The sequence below is a fragment of the Rhinolophus sinicus genome, linkage group LG07, assembly GCF_036562045.2.
Source record: "Rhinolophus sinicus isolate RSC01 linkage group LG07, ASM3656204v1, whole genome shotgun sequence".
NCBI classification, from domain to species: domain Eukaryota; kingdom Metazoa; phylum Chordata; class Mammalia; order Chiroptera; family Rhinolophidae; genus Rhinolophus; species Rhinolophus sinicus.
In genome coordinates, this window is record NC_133757.1 from 123281900 (window position 1) to 123297491 (window position 15592).

Sequence of the window (15592 nt, forward strand, 5' to 3'; positions counted from 1 at the left end):
GCCAACCAACATCTTCAATTCAAATGCAATTCATAAGAACTGGTACCTAGACCTCACACCCAGGCCCCAGTGTTAAGCTCAGAGTTAGCTATAAAAAAGTGAGCTGTCTAGCAGAGTTTTGTTCCTGGGGTCTAAAAAAAAAAAAAATGTCCCTATGTGGATAGCTTGTGGACTGACAGGACATTATGTTAATGGGACAAATCTTTTGAGCATTTCTACTTCAAAAATAGGAAGTAATGCTTTTCAGAAGTAAGGGACTTAAGAAACCGTGAACTGAACCAAAGAAAATTTGCTGAAGGCCCCATAAAGTGGGAGGAAACGTTTTGCCTCTGAACTTGCTTTTTAAATCTATTTTATTTTGATGGTTTAAATCAATGCTCTTCTTTTGCTAGGAGATTACAGGAATACAGAGAAATTGGTTTAGGTATAGATCAAAGAGCCAATGTCCTACTAAAGATGTGGCTAGTTATTAGGGATATACTTTGATGGCTAAGTTTAGGATTTCTGAATAATTAAGGCTAATGAAAGCCTTCAACATTAGGCAGCTAATTTATTATGTGGAGACTATTCTCCTGGTCTCAACTACTACATTATTTAATATATCTTGTGTATGCTATCCCATAGGCCACAACAGGATTTTTATAAACTGTTAGGACGAATGCTGACGTGCATCTTACTTTGTTTATCACTGAACCCAGGCCAAAAGGCACTAATTAGAGTAGTTCTGCTACACAATGTTTATATACTAATTACCCCACTTCCTAAACCAAATGTTCCAAGAAGTACTAAGAATGCATGGCAAAAAGCCACTGGTTGCAGCATCAAGTATGATGCTTTACAAACAAAAAGAACAATAGACTCTGAAAGAAAAGAATAATAGAAAAAGTTAACACATGATATGAAGTGTGCTAAACAAGACAACTGTATTTTCCTAAAGATGTGGTGAGCATTATTATGTTAAATAACATAGATATTTAATTTTAATAAGGATTGAGACTTCCAAATTAAAAAGAAAATAAAAATGTAGAAACACAAATGTTATATGCAGTAAAGACAAGTATGTTACATACGGTCAAAGCAATATATATATATATGTATATATATATATATTTCATATTCAAGGGATATTTATGGAAAATACTAGGGAAAAAAGTTCATGGAAAAACACAAATCAGTATCGCAAAGCCCTATTTTTGAAATTTAAATACTTATTGAGTGCCTTCTATGATTTCAAAGATGAATAAGACATACATATTTCTTGCTTTCAAAGAGCCTGCAGTCTGAAGGAGAAGATGGACAATTAACCAAGCCAATAGACTATAGCGTAATAAATGCTATGAAGTGGTGGGAGACAAAGCACGTAACACAGACTAGGATTTCGTGTGTGTGTGTGTGTGTGTGTGTGTGTGTGTTACACTGTCTGCTTCTGTAGTACCTTCTTTCCTTACTCTCTTGCCTACTCCTCCTCTTAGTTTGCCTTCTTTCTCTTCCCTCATGTCTTGTGATTTTACCTCATCTATCATCTATTTTTATTCCCCTACTTGGCCATGATGTAGAACAATGTACATTTATAGTACTTTTTTGCACTGTTAAACATTTTGTCCTGAGAAAAACAATGATAATGTTGAAAATAACTATAACAATAGGCTACCTATGTGCCAGCTGTTCTAAGCACTTTACCACACATTAACTCGTTTAATTTTCACAAAACTCTTTAAGGTAGGCATCACTATTACTTCCATGTTACAGACGTGGAAACTGAGGTACAAAGGGGTTAAGTAACTCTGTTACGATCGCAGAGCTAGTAAAGGGCTGATCTGGAATATTATCCCTGCCGGTGAGGCTGAAGCCATACTGGATTAACTGAAAACAATAGCTAATACCCACTGAATAATTATCAGGCACTGCTCTAGTCGTTCCAATCATCCCGCAGATCTGATCTCTTCTAATCGTCACAATGACCCTGTTAAATAGGTAGATTAATAACCCCATTTTAAGGATAAGAAGATTGAAGCAGAGTGAGTTGCCCAAATAACATAATTAATAACAAGAAAAAGGAGTAAAAAGTTTAAGAAAGAAAAATGAATTTTGAAAAAAGAAGAAAAATCAGAAACTAAATTATCTTTATTAGACCATATTCTCTTGGTCGAGACTTTGGAGAAAACTAATACTTCTGTGCTTCAAGCTAATAAATCTGACTCAATGCAATATCATCAGTCAAAAGTGTTTCCTGGTTATTTAACCAAAAAGAAATAAATAGATTCTGCCTTGTCATTTTTCAAATGTGCTCAGTAAAAACCTTCCTTTCAGCTAACCTAAACCCAGTTAATTTTTATTCCTTCTACTTTTCCAGTATTACCACAGAATTCAGGTAATAGCACATGAAAAAGAGATAAGAGCACATTATTAATTAGTTACAGATGGAATCGGACAATCAGGAGAGAAAAATGAACCCTTTATATCTCCATGTTTTCCACCCCAAAGCAGACACATCTCATGCGTATCTTAGAGTAAACCTTTGTAATTATCTCCTTATATGCAGACAATGCTGGCTTGGATATATAAAAACAAATAAGTAAAGGCACACTGATTTATTTGTGCTGCTATACAATCAAAAGCATCAAAATCTCCAAAAAACTTTATTCACAACCTAGTTCCCTGAATTCAGGGGGAGCACATGTCTCTCCAATGATGGGGGAAGCCGTTTTAGAATGCTCGAGGACTTACTAGTTCAAAAGCACATCACAATTCAGATTAGGAAAAGGAGGTAATTAGTGCCTGCAGCTTTGTTTAGGGTTACGAGTGCCAAGGACTATAGTCAAAGAGCACATGCAGCCAGCCCCTGCACATCATAATTAAACGGTGGGAAGGGCCCAGCTTGGCATCATGGCTACTGAAAGTACTACAGCCATCAGAAGCGCGAAGAAGAACCCATCAGCTTTTCCCACCAAATATTTCCAGCTCTGTGACCTGAGCTGTGTGACCTAAAGCTTTGCTCAGCCTTCTTGGAACTGTTCAGGGGGAGTATTTTTAATTTGTGCCTATACAGCGTTCCAACGCTGCACAAGGGCCTAGTGACATCTGCAGCCAGGTCCCGAGATCTGAAGAAAGTAAGGAACCTGATAGGATGGCAAACGTTGGATTTGCAATGGTAAATATTAAGGCAGAATTATTTGCTCTGCACTGCACCTCAGATTTCTGAGAAGAAAATAGAAAAACAACAACAACAACAAAAACCCCATTAAAAATGTGTGGAATAAATATAATGCAAACTTAGTTCTCAAGCTTCAGTCTGGTCCTTGCTGCTCACTGTCTGACTCCTCTCGCAGGGACCCACTCCAGCCCTGCCGCACTGGCCAACGCACATCCTGTCTGCTCTCCTCAGCGCTTCAGGGAAGTCTCCCAACCTTCAAAGTCGGCTGAGGGCATCCGGTGTGAACTCCTCCATCAACGTTGCTCATGACCTCAAAAGTCTTCCTTTTTCAGACCCATTATTTTAAGGCAGAGGAAAAGCTGAGTTGTGCTCACTCTCTTCACCACCATTCCCACTCCCCCAACCCCCACACGAAGCTAACAACTTGTGAGAAAGTGCTCTTAATTCTGCTACGTCCAACAGTGCGAGACTACACACTCTCAACCTGTGTGTCTCATATCTCCCAGAATGTCTTCAATTCAGCAAACACTCTTAAGCACCATTTAAATATTACCAGGCACCCACCTACGGGCTAGGTGCAGAGACAACCATGGAGTCATGCCCGTAAGTCACCCAGAGGCCATCTTCCCTTTTGTCTTCCAACACATACTAACAAGGATCTTCCCCAAACCTCTCAGTATTCATTCTATTTGGGGCCAATATCTCCATCTAGTGATCACCCACCCATAGTCACGGTCCAGTTCAAATTATGGCCTCACAGAGCATTCCCTGATCATTTTAGTCTGCAGCCGCCTCTCCTTGCTTTGTTCCAATCATTCGGCACCAGCCAGAAACTACCCTCTAACGGCAGTTACCTTTTCTCTATCGACTTTATAGTCTGCTTCACGTAGCGTACAGATCTGCTTGTTTAGCAGGAAAGGAGCTAGATGTTCCAGTCAGACATGGCTCAAGGCCAGGCTCTACCTATTGGAGATTATACGACCTTGGACAAGTCACTAATCCCGCCTGGGTTTAGGGGGGGTTAAAAATTTTAAATGTAGGCACAGGTTGGTATTAAATATAAATGATCTTCCACTTTTAACACTCATTGATTGAAATCTTATAGCATGTGAATATAAAAGAGAATTTACAAAACCCATATTGCTAGGTTCCTCACTTTATTTTCATACATAATCAAGGACTGAAGGCAAAGATTGAAAAATGTCACCTTTTAAGGGGTCATTCAAGGAATGTAAGACCTATTTATATAAGCCTTCACTTACTGTACTTCCAGCGAGAAGCCATCGCTTTGTCCTCCCCCCCCCCCCACTGAAAGAGCACCCCTCTGCTGTGTTATAAGCTGACAAGACAGTTTCTATGTCATCACGCAGACTGAATACTGCAGCTGCTGGGTCCGTCAGATTGTTGCTGCGATCCCAGCCGCCAAGTAGGCATTTACCAGCTGAGGACAAGCAGCTTAACCAGGCTCACGGCTAATGGAGGTACTTAACCGTAAGCAGGCATTACTCTCCAACAAATCATGTCATAAGATAAAATTCTAACATGATAAGCAGAGACAAGATGAAATCCCACTCACCTACAATCAGCTTCAACTACTCAGACGAAAAGCCGAGCTGGTTTACGGTCTTTTCCCTTTCCATAGGGAGCTACTTTATCAGGCAAATTAATAATATTTATCTATTTTAATATATACAAAAGGAATCTTTAGCTTTTCCCTTAACGAACATTAGAGAAAGAGACTTACAAAACGATATAATGCTTATTATATTTTAAATGGCTTGTCTTCATCTATATGCAAATTATTCCGTGTATAATTATCCCCCATTTGAAGTGGTATTCAATTAATAATTCTTCATGATCATTATCTTTATAAAGAAGCTTTCCTTAGGAGAAAATGGAGGCCACTCTGCCTTTTCTCCTAGAAGTAGTAACTGTGGTATATCACTCATGTGCCAGGGCTTAAATATTAGCCTATTATTACCTTAGTTGGACAAATTATTTTAATACTAGCAATCCTGTCTTGCACACAAATTTAAAGGTAGCTGGATCTTACATTAATGTATAATTTGAAATGAAAATAAAAATGTAAATAATCAGTTGAGACTTGCTTTCTCCTTTTGCCTCTCTGTTACCACCACTGAGGAGACTCCACACGGGCCTCTGAACCTGTTTCTTCATTAATAAACTACTGAGAGGAGAACATGAGGTTAGATTTGAAAAGAAAAAATAAAGCTTAATAGTTTGAAATGCGATAGAAGCCCCACCTTATCTCCAAATATCTTACCCTTAAGAGTTGCTAAGTTTAAAAGCATCGGAAGAATCTGTAGGCATAACTTATGCGTATTAGGGAACAATACAAATGAAATTCCAAAGTAAACAGCCACCTGGAAAAATATCTCCCAGAAAAGACTGATAACTTGACTAAAATTAGAAAAAAAACCTGAAGATACTATTTTCACTAAACAATTAAAATAGGCCAGTAAATTGACTCTTGTACACTGTTGGGTGGAATGTAACACAGGACAAAATTTCTGGAAAATCTTTACCCATCTATAAAAAGAACATTAAAAATATTCATACTCTAACCTGGTAAATCCATACTATGTAACCATTAAAGGTAATGTTTATAACAGTTTATAAAAAACATGAGTTTTATAATAGTTTATAAAAACATGTTTATATTGTTTAGTGAAAAAGACAGTATGAAACTGGTCAGTTTTGCAGTAATTTTTTTTAAATGCCAAACAAAATTTGTTAAGAAAAATATCAGAAATATTATCACTGGTTATCTTCATAAGATAAGAATATATATTATTCTTTGTTTTGTTTTATTGCATTTTCAAAACTTTCTACCAAGCATCTTCTTGCTTTACGAGCATTAAGATACTTACATAAAAGTATATCTATCTACAATTCTTCTCACTGAACCTGGAGTGTTAGAAAGTCCACCTTAAGAGATTCTAATAAATCTTGAGGTCTTTCAGGGCCTTAGAACTGTTTTATGAAAATGTACATATGTTGGGAAATGTAATGCACTAATAAGCAATCCCAATCTTACCTTAGACTGCGGATTTGGGTAAGAGGCAAAGGGACAGTTGGAGGAAGGACAGGAGAGCGTCGTGGGGTGCCAGAAGGAAGACAGCGAGGTTGCACCCCATTTATCACCCTGCCCAGAGCGGGCCGCAGAGCTGGCCTTTTCCCGCTTCATTTGTGATCACACCAAAGTCAGCTTCAGCTGCTCCACCACTGGCAGCCGGGCCTTGTATTACCCTGCAGTGATTTCAGTGGGTCAAAATGAACCGGAATGATACCAAATCTGTTGTGCACAAGGGGGGTTATTTTTGTCTCTGCCGCAACAGTTCTCATACCAAGGTTTGCTGAATCATTCTCAAGATATTTTGTAAGTTTAAATTTGTGTTTTCATTTTGATGATAGTCTCAAAAAGTACAATGCTAGATTAACTGAATAAATGCGACATAATAGAAATATGAAAAGATAGTTTTCTACCCTTCAAGGGCTTGAATTACTATTGGAGAAAATCAATTATACACATGAAATAATTAGAGAAGAACTCAGAAGAGAAAATAAGCATCAAAATGTGAAAGTCAGAATTGGGGCTGAGAGAGATGTAGGTGGGGAAAAATATTACAGGCTAGAAGGATCATTAGAGGTCGCAGAGGAGTGACTCTTGAAGCGTGGTTTAGAACTCCATAAGAGCCCCAAAGGGGTGGTTTTCTAAAAAGGAAGCAGGACATCATGGTAAATTTGCCAAGAGAAAGAAGACAGTACATTAGCTCAGTTAACAAGGAAACAAGCCTGGTCAGAAGCAACAGCCAATAAAGGTGGACCGTGGTATGTAGCTGAAAATGAGAGGGTAAAAATCTAGGTGTGAGTGGCAGGCTTCCAATCTCTCCTTTCCTCTCCTCACCACACCTCCAAAAGGCAGAGCTGCAGCAGTATTAGAAAAGGGTTAGGGAGGAGCAATTATAAGAAATGGGTGTGGACATTGGTAACTTAAGACTCTCCTTATGTATAGAACAAGACAGGAGTCCCTGTGCTGTCTTCCTCTAGCAAAACCCAGCCGTTTCCTTCCAGGGGGTGCATCCATTAGGGGACTCCGTCCCAGGAGCAGGCACTGCACAGGAGCGGCGTCCCTTCCCTCAGGCCACGGGGCCCACCAGGACTCCAGTCTGTCTCAATCGGGAGGAGGCGTGTTAACAGCTCAGAGTGTTCAGACATTGGAGGACGTGAAGTGAAGCCGACACTGAGGTTTTACCACACTGGACTCTGCTCAACACAGAAGTCGTAAACATGACCTAATTTAATATTCTGGGCCTAAGGCGGAGACAGGATTGTTCTCATGTTGCAGATAAAGGCCCCGAGGGCACTTTGGTTAAACAGGTTGCGATGGACGTACTGCTAGTAAGCAGCAGAGCTGTGCTGGGGCTGCGCTCCAAGTCCGGTGTGCCCGACTCCAAAGCCCATGGTCTTCCCACTGCAGCACTTGGCGGCTCTGGAGGATGCTTATCTAAAACCTTTCAGAGAACACCAATAGGCGCTACTCTTTAATAACAAGTATGCTCAAGGTTCTTGTCTACGTTCTGAATAAACTTTAGTGTTAATCTGTAATAACCCTGGCAGAGGAATCATATCCCTGGTGTAGGTGACTACACCACAACCCACAGGGGCCACATAATATGCCCGAGTTAAAGTACTGGTAAGTGGCAGAACAGGCTTCAAGGTCAGGTATGCCTAATAGCAACTCACCGCTCTTTATACTGCCTCATAAGTCCTTATTAGGTGTGCATTTTAAGGAAGGGATTTGGTTATTTACACATGAGTACCTAAACTTCATTACGTGTCTCTCTGTATTCTATGTTTATCTGAGGAGTATAAATTCTGACATACTCATTCAATAACATAAACAAATAGATGGACATTAGTTCTAAGCCACTGGTGAGCCCATTGAGTCTTCTTTCTCTGTTCTCTTATATTAGAGACATTAATAATGTAAATCAGCTGGACACTATTAATTTGTCCTTTTAAAAATATCTGCTTCTAACATACCCTCATTTTTAATAATATTTCTGATGGACGGCCTGCTACCAGAAATTGACACTCAATTTCTATGTTAAAGAGAAAAGTTTCTTTTCTATAACTTATAAATGGTTCTGATGGACTTAACTGAATCTGTTTATAAGTCCCATTTCCACGTGGCTGACGTCCTAAGTATTTGAAGACAGTACTCAAATTTCTTACCAGTTTCTTACACACCTGCGTCTTAAGTCTCCTATTAGACTCTAATTTTGAGCCTAGGGAATATATCTTAGTAAGCCAATATTGTGTGTGGTAAATACACACTTTTTAGCTAGTATATGATATAAATCTTCTCATCTAGTCAATCAATCAATTAAACAAATATCTAGTGACTATCTGCTATGGACCAGGCACTGTGCTAAGTTTTGGGATGCGAATCTCAAGAGATGTTCCTTTCCTTCAAGGAGTGTACAATATAGTGAGAGAATGGAAGAATTAATAAAACAAAAACAACTGTTTTACGCATAGAAGAACCCAAATCTCTGCCGGCGGCAGCCAGATCTGATTCTTCAAGGATGAGTAGGAATTTAGCAGTCAAAGCAATAGGAAGGCAATTTCTCGTTCACAGATATGATGGATGCAGGTCACTAGAGAATTATGCGGAAGAAGAAAGGTCAAAGATGCTGCAGAAGGAGCGGGGCACCCTGGAGTGCTACCCAAGGAAGCCTGCGCTGGCAAAGCTGACAGTGTTTACATTAGTAGGATTAGTGCTTAGGGATGAGCTGATGTCAAAGTGATAATGCAAGAAGCCACAGCACTTTGTGTTGTCTGTGTTTTCAGGAAGAGGTGTGTCTTTATTTTGCCTGCAGTAAAACCGATGACTACGGGCAAGTTTGTACTCCACCCACAGTGAGTCACATTTTTAAGGATGGAGCAGACTGTTGTGTTTTAGCTTGGGGTTTACAGGTGAGGTTGGGTCGCGTCTCTAATAGACCACGTGTAGGACTTGAATTTCTTTCCCCAAGTAGCAGCACAACTTGGTAAAACAGAAAGAAAAGAAAAAGCCAGTCACCAGAATACCACCAAAAAGAGGACACATTAGAATTATTCACACCCTTGTTAACAGATTCACCGTCTTAAAACATTGCTTAGCCTCATTCCGCAGCTTTCTGGACGTTCACTATTGCCAGAATCCTGAGGGTCAGATGCTTTAGGCCAGCTCAATCTTTAGCTTGTCTTCTAAATCCTAGGAGAGTCTCAAAGATTTTGAGACTTGCTCTTCATTTCAGTCCTAAGACTTGATTTCGGATCCTTTCCCTTGTTCATGCCTAGACAGAACCAGGAGGCTGGGGTCAGGCCCAGGTGCTCTGTGTGGCCGTGGCGGCACTGCCTTCACCCCCAGCCCTGGCGCTGCGGCCTTACACCGACTCACTGACCGTCCCTTGCTCTCGGGAGTCCGCTTCAGCCAGGCCACCGACTCTGCAATCCTGGCTCCGCGCTCCTGCCTCCCTCCATTCTGCTTCAGCCCCTGCAGAAACGTCCTTACCTTTCCTAACCAACTACCTCCAATATTCCCATGATCCCAAGGAACACATTTCTTCATCCTTTAACACCGTGGAAATTGGTATGTGTCTCGTAATCAATGAACATCACAGAGTAACTAGCTCCACTTTCTTTGTCAATAAGCTGTAAAGTAATGCTGTACTTTCCAGTCAATGGCATCTGGACTGTGACACTTCTATGAATTCCATCTGACTTGGCTCCTGTATGTCACATGCCATTGAGTGGGCTCCGACTCCGGGCGACCCTCTGAGTGAGTGACGTCCAGTGTCCGGTCCTCACAGCCCTGCTCAGCTCCTGCAGCCTCAGCCTAGGGCTCTTTTATGGAGTCCACGCATCTCATAGTTGGTCTTCCTCTTTCCTGCTGCCTGCTATTTTCCCAGCAATTCTGTATGTACCCAAAATACTCCCTCACAGAATCATGCCTATTTTATCAAAACTAATTCAGTAAGAAATGAAACTTTTAAAGGCAACATTTGGTAGCTCCCAAATGGATCAGAATATCACAACAAAAACTTCTTAAAACCTTTACAAAAGAAAACTACATAATATATTACCTATAAATCCTTCAGAATTAGTTCCTCAGAACCACTTATCAGCTGTAATCAAATAACAAAGACACACACTCTGGATGAGGCATGATTTACATGGACTTGGAAAGTGACGTGGTGAGTTATTCTTCACAACAGAGTGTAACGGACAGAACACTGGACTAGGGGTCAGTGTTCTCTGGTCCGTGTTACCTCACCTGAGAATGAGAGGGTTCGAGACGATTTAAGTCCCTTTCAGCACTGATGCTCTGGTTTTGATAGTTGGATCAAGATCACCATTATTGGTGGAAAAAGAAATGGATTCTAAAATCTAGGACACTATCGTAATTTCAGCAGCTGAATCTGAACCTCGTGTTGAGCTACAGAAACCTGCTCTTGAGTTATGAGTGCTGAGGCGTTTTGGCGCGAGCAGCTGGCATCCTTTCCCCTTCTTGCTGACTTCCTTCCTCTGATCGCTGCAGACAGGTTGTAGCAAGCAATGCTCTCTTTAGGAGAGATTTATGGTGCTCAAATGTTCCTTCTGTATTTTCCTCCACGGACATGATGCAACAATGAGCATGTTTATAGACTGCGATGTACTCTGTATTTCCTGACGTGAACTTCTTTGGGGGGCCATACATAATAGGTGTTACCACACCCGGAACTTCGCTTGTCAAGGAGAGAGTTGAAACACTGAAAAGATGTTTTATTCACCTCTACCATTGTTATGCCTCCGTAAATTAATAGCTTAGTAAACTCCAGTCTTTATACTGTGAGTTTATATAAAATTACACTGGCAGAAGACCTCAAGTCACCTCTTTCCCCACCCCGACACGCACACATACAGAAACACAGCCTTGGCCTTGAAATTCCTGATTCACCAACCATTCATTGCAAACACACTGCCACTCATCCCAAGAGGACAACCCAACTTCTAAAAGCCCCAAAGAAACAGAGAAGAGCCTGACCTGAGATTCAGGTTTATTATATTCTGTGCCCCAAGTGATGTGGGCAAGCCATGTTACCTTCTCCAAGCTGTAATGCACGGTGAGGATGGGGCCTGTGAGTGGTTTTGCACCTCCTTTCTGCCTCAGCAGCCCAGACATGAGCCTACTCAGTCTCAGTACCCAGAGGCTCGCTCCCCTGGGAATGCCAGCGAGGACCGAGGGCGAGGGTGTGTGTGTGTCTCAGCAAGGCTTCCACGTGTGCCGGACACACCTAGAGCGGCGTGTGTTTGTGGGGCAGTCACTCCAATCGCCTCTTCTCCCATTCCCATTGCTAGAGACAATTAGCTCAAAGGTTCGTTCCAGCAGCAGTTTCTGTGACTCTATAAATGGAAAGTTCTCTTTCAACAAGAACACATTATTTAAGTTGAATGAATAGTTTTCAACTGAGTTTTTTGGGTTTTTTCTATACTGAGTTTTTTGGGGTTTTTTTCCTATCCTCATTTTAAAGATATCATTCCACTGTCTCCTGGCTTGCACTGTTTCTGACAATTCCTGTGCTCTTGTATTGAACATGTTTTTTTTAACGTTCGCTTTTAAGATTTTCTTTTTATCATTGGTTTCCAGCAACTTCATTATAACCCCGGTGTGGTTTTCTTGTGTTTATCTTGCTTTTCTTTTGCCTGCTTGTCCTGCTTCCTCTTGGAATTACTTGTATCTGTTGGGTGATATTTTAAGCAAATCTGAACATATTTTGGCCATTATTTCTTCAAATATATTTTCTCTCATCCTCTTCCCACTTTCACCCCCAAAAGTTCAATTTCTGTTAGAATCATCTAATAAGGTCCCACAGGTCACTGTGACGCTCTCTTTTTGAGGATTTGTTTGTGGTTTTGTTTTCTTTTGCTTTTTACTCTCTGTGCTTCAGCTTAAATAGGTTCATTTGCCAACAGCTGGATATGTTTACTGAGCAGTGTCTGATCTGCTGTTAAACCCATTCAGTGAATGAATACTTCACTTTAGATTTTGTATTTTTCAGATCTGTAAGTTTCATTTGGCTCCTTTTTAAAAAAAGAAATATGTGTACAAACATTGTAATTTAATGGTAAATGGTAGGGGGACCTAAATAAGTAGAAAGTGGTTCATCTAGGAGAGTAGAAATTTGAGAATGGGGGAGGAACGTGCAAGAGACTTGTTTTCTTTTCAGCCTTGTAGTTCCTTCTGACTTTCAAAAATATGAGCAGGTATTACTATGATAAAACTAAATACAAATGACAGATATAGAAAAATATAAATATACATACATATACCAAATGATTTTCGAAGCAATACCACACTCTGTCTCTCCGTAAAACAGGGATTTTGCATTCTGGGAAGTATTTAGGGATAAAGTATCCTAAATTTTTCTGTACCTCACACTCCTTAAAGTGAGCTAGTTAAAGGCTGAGGTTGAGTAAAGAGTCACACATAAATGAAACTGTGCATAATCACATCCTCTCAGGACCAAAATCTTATCCAACTGTCAGACAGCCCTTACGAAAACCGTCAGAGGCAAGATCTTTTTGAAATCGCTTGTTATTGCAAGTAAACTAGGTGGTTAGCTCTCACAAATGGACTCGTACAATAACAACATAGGACACTATCGTACTACCAGTTGTGGATTAAAGATGGCTGCAAACATTTTCCCACCCCTCCCATCAAGAGGTTGAATCTATTCCCCTGGCCCTGTGAGATGCTCTGACCAAAATCAAGGCAAAAGAACTGGGTAAACGACATGGCATAACTTCAGTCAGGGCCTTCAGAGATCTGCAGGGAGAGATCTGCAAGTGTGCTCTGCTGGGTGCGAAACGCTCCGTCTGGGAACCTGTTGCTATGCTGTTAGGAGCCCATGCTTGGAGGACAGCCACATGGAGGACCCCCAGACAGCTGGACAGATGGCCGGATCACTGTGGAACACTGAGGCCAGTCAAGCTTCCATTTAAAAGAGGAGGTGAGCACAGGCCTCAAGTGCTCACTCATACAAGGGGGGAGCTAATAGATATCTGAATGACAAAAGAATAAATAAGAGGAAAATTGGGGACACTTGTGTGGCAGTAAGACACCCATGTAGTTACTATTACGACGATTAAAAAACTCAGCATACGTAAAATATTAAAGACAGTGCCTGACACTTTGTAAGTGTTCAATAAGTGTTAGCTATTGTTAACTACTGTCAAAGAACTACCCCCGAGTTTCCCTAGTTATTCATTGTTTCATCCATCAGACGCCAGCTATCTCCTTGCTGGACTGGGCAATCTGGCCAGTCCCAGCTTCCTCTTTCAAATGTGCCTGTACGTACCCGTCACCACACAGGGTAGAAGACATTCCAGCTAGTAGCACCCATCTTAAGAAATGTTGGGGATTATATATTTTAAGTGGCTGCTACATTTATTTCTCCATTTACATTTACTTGTAACTGAGTTAAATGAGTATTATTATTATTACCATCAAATAAAAAGGTAGCATTATTATATCAAAGTTATTCTAGCTAAAAGCTTTTTAAAATTTTTATTTTAAAGCATTTAAAACTATTTCCTAACATAATGCTTTGGGAATGTAAAACTTTCACATTTGCTGTATGCTCAAAATCACATGGTTTAGACGCTCACATCACTGACATTGAAGCACGTTTCCACCTGCAAAAGCAGTAGTTATTTCTAATTGTTTTTGTGAGTATGAGGCAGGTGTGGGGAGTGTTAGATCATCAGGCCGGGGGAATGCTGTGAAGAAGAGGGTGTTTGTGTGTCCTGGGTGCATGCACACTCCTCTGTGCACACCTTCGAGCCCCTTTGATTTTAGCGAAGAAGAAAACTTCATTTTCATAGCTATTAATTATGAAATGGAAGAGTAGGAACTAAAGCAGAAGAATGCTTGAGTCTTCATTTTCTATGTGTTTTACTATAGGCATCTATTCCCATTTCTTACGATTTTATTTCCCGTCCCTCAGGCTTTTATCCCCTCACTCCCCCCAAGTTTCTCTGCAATTCCTCTTTCATGGAATCCTTCCTGTGTTTATTTTTTTTCTCCACTGGCTCCTTGTAAATGTTCTGAACTAGATGATTACAATTCTTTTGCCTAGGATTTTGCCAAGTTTTGCACAAAGATTTATCTTATCTAGTTTTAGCTCTATCTCATTTTAATCACCTGAGTCTCCATTTCCCCATTTCTAAGCCTGCAACTGCTATAACTACTCTACTAAGCATAAATGACGTCTCAGTTATCACGGGTACAGTATAAAAGCACAGTGCTTTAGAGTGAGTGTGTGTGTACGTGTGTGAGTGTATGTGTGTGAGTATGTGTGTCCGTGTGTGTGTGTATGTGTGACAGTGTGAGTGTGTGTATGCCTGTGAGTGTGTGTGTGTGTTCTATTCTGACTTCAATTCCATCACGTCACAAACGTTCACCAAGGTGTCCTCAAAGAAACACTGCCATTTTCCTCCCACTTTAAAAATACACCACGGATTAGAAAAGGTTGTGGTGGGATCAGAGGACCGGACAATTCAACTTTAGTTACTACACAAATAAGAGTCCTCCATTGTGGCGGAAAGTTGAAGGAATCAAGATCTACAGCTAATGGCACGTATGAAAACACAACAAAGCAGCTTCCCCAGGCTGGCGAGGGACCGACCCCATTGTTTGTGACCCTGTCTGTATTCTGATCCTCTCACCTTTCTGGCTGATCTTCTTCCAAAAATCATTTTATAACCACCCACTCTTCACCACTCCCTAGAAAAGCTTCATTGTTTAATTTTAAAAGCATTTCTCTCTCTCTTCACCTCCCTCCCTTCTCCCAAAATGTAGAGTTCTGGTCTCAATCAGTGTGCACATGTAACTCTTAGTAGTGCTAAAAGGAACTGTATGTATATTTAAAAAAGAAAATTGAGATTGTAGCCTTCTCACATGTATTCATGTTTAAATAGCTGTAAAGGATGTAACTTCCAGAGCACTATAAATATTGAGATCTTAAAATAAGACCTTTACATCAACTCTTTCCAAAGTATTCAACAGATTTAAAATCACAGTGGTTTAACACTACCATCCATTTAAAACTAGCTTTGAGAAACTTTACATTGCTTTTCCCCCCCTTAAATTTGTATTTCCATTCCACCACTTGAAGAGAATTTTGTTCCTTCACTGATCATCTTGTAATAATCGTCAGAAGTAAAAAAATATGTATATACATTAAAGTTTTTTTAATCACACGAAGATAAGGTTCTAAGTATTAAATTTCTTCTGTATTGAATCAGCATTACAATTATTTATGTACAGTTATATATATTAAAGATTTAAGGGTAATATTAAGGATAAAAAGTCAATGTTTATCAGGA

The 15592-nt window shown here is 40.2% G+C and overlaps 1 protein-coding gene and 1 pseudogene across 6 annotated transcripts in view; one reads left to right on the top strand and one right to left on the bottom strand.

The window, feature by feature from the left end:
- AFG2A (AFG2 AAA ATPase homolog A) overlaps positions 1-15592 on the bottom strand; it is a 275426-nt gene that overhangs the window by 133568 nt on the left and 126266 nt on the right. The window lies entirely within an intron of this gene.
- LOC141572781 (uncharacterized) overlaps positions 8767-15592 on the top strand; it is a 34643-nt pseudogene continuing 27817 nt past the window's right edge.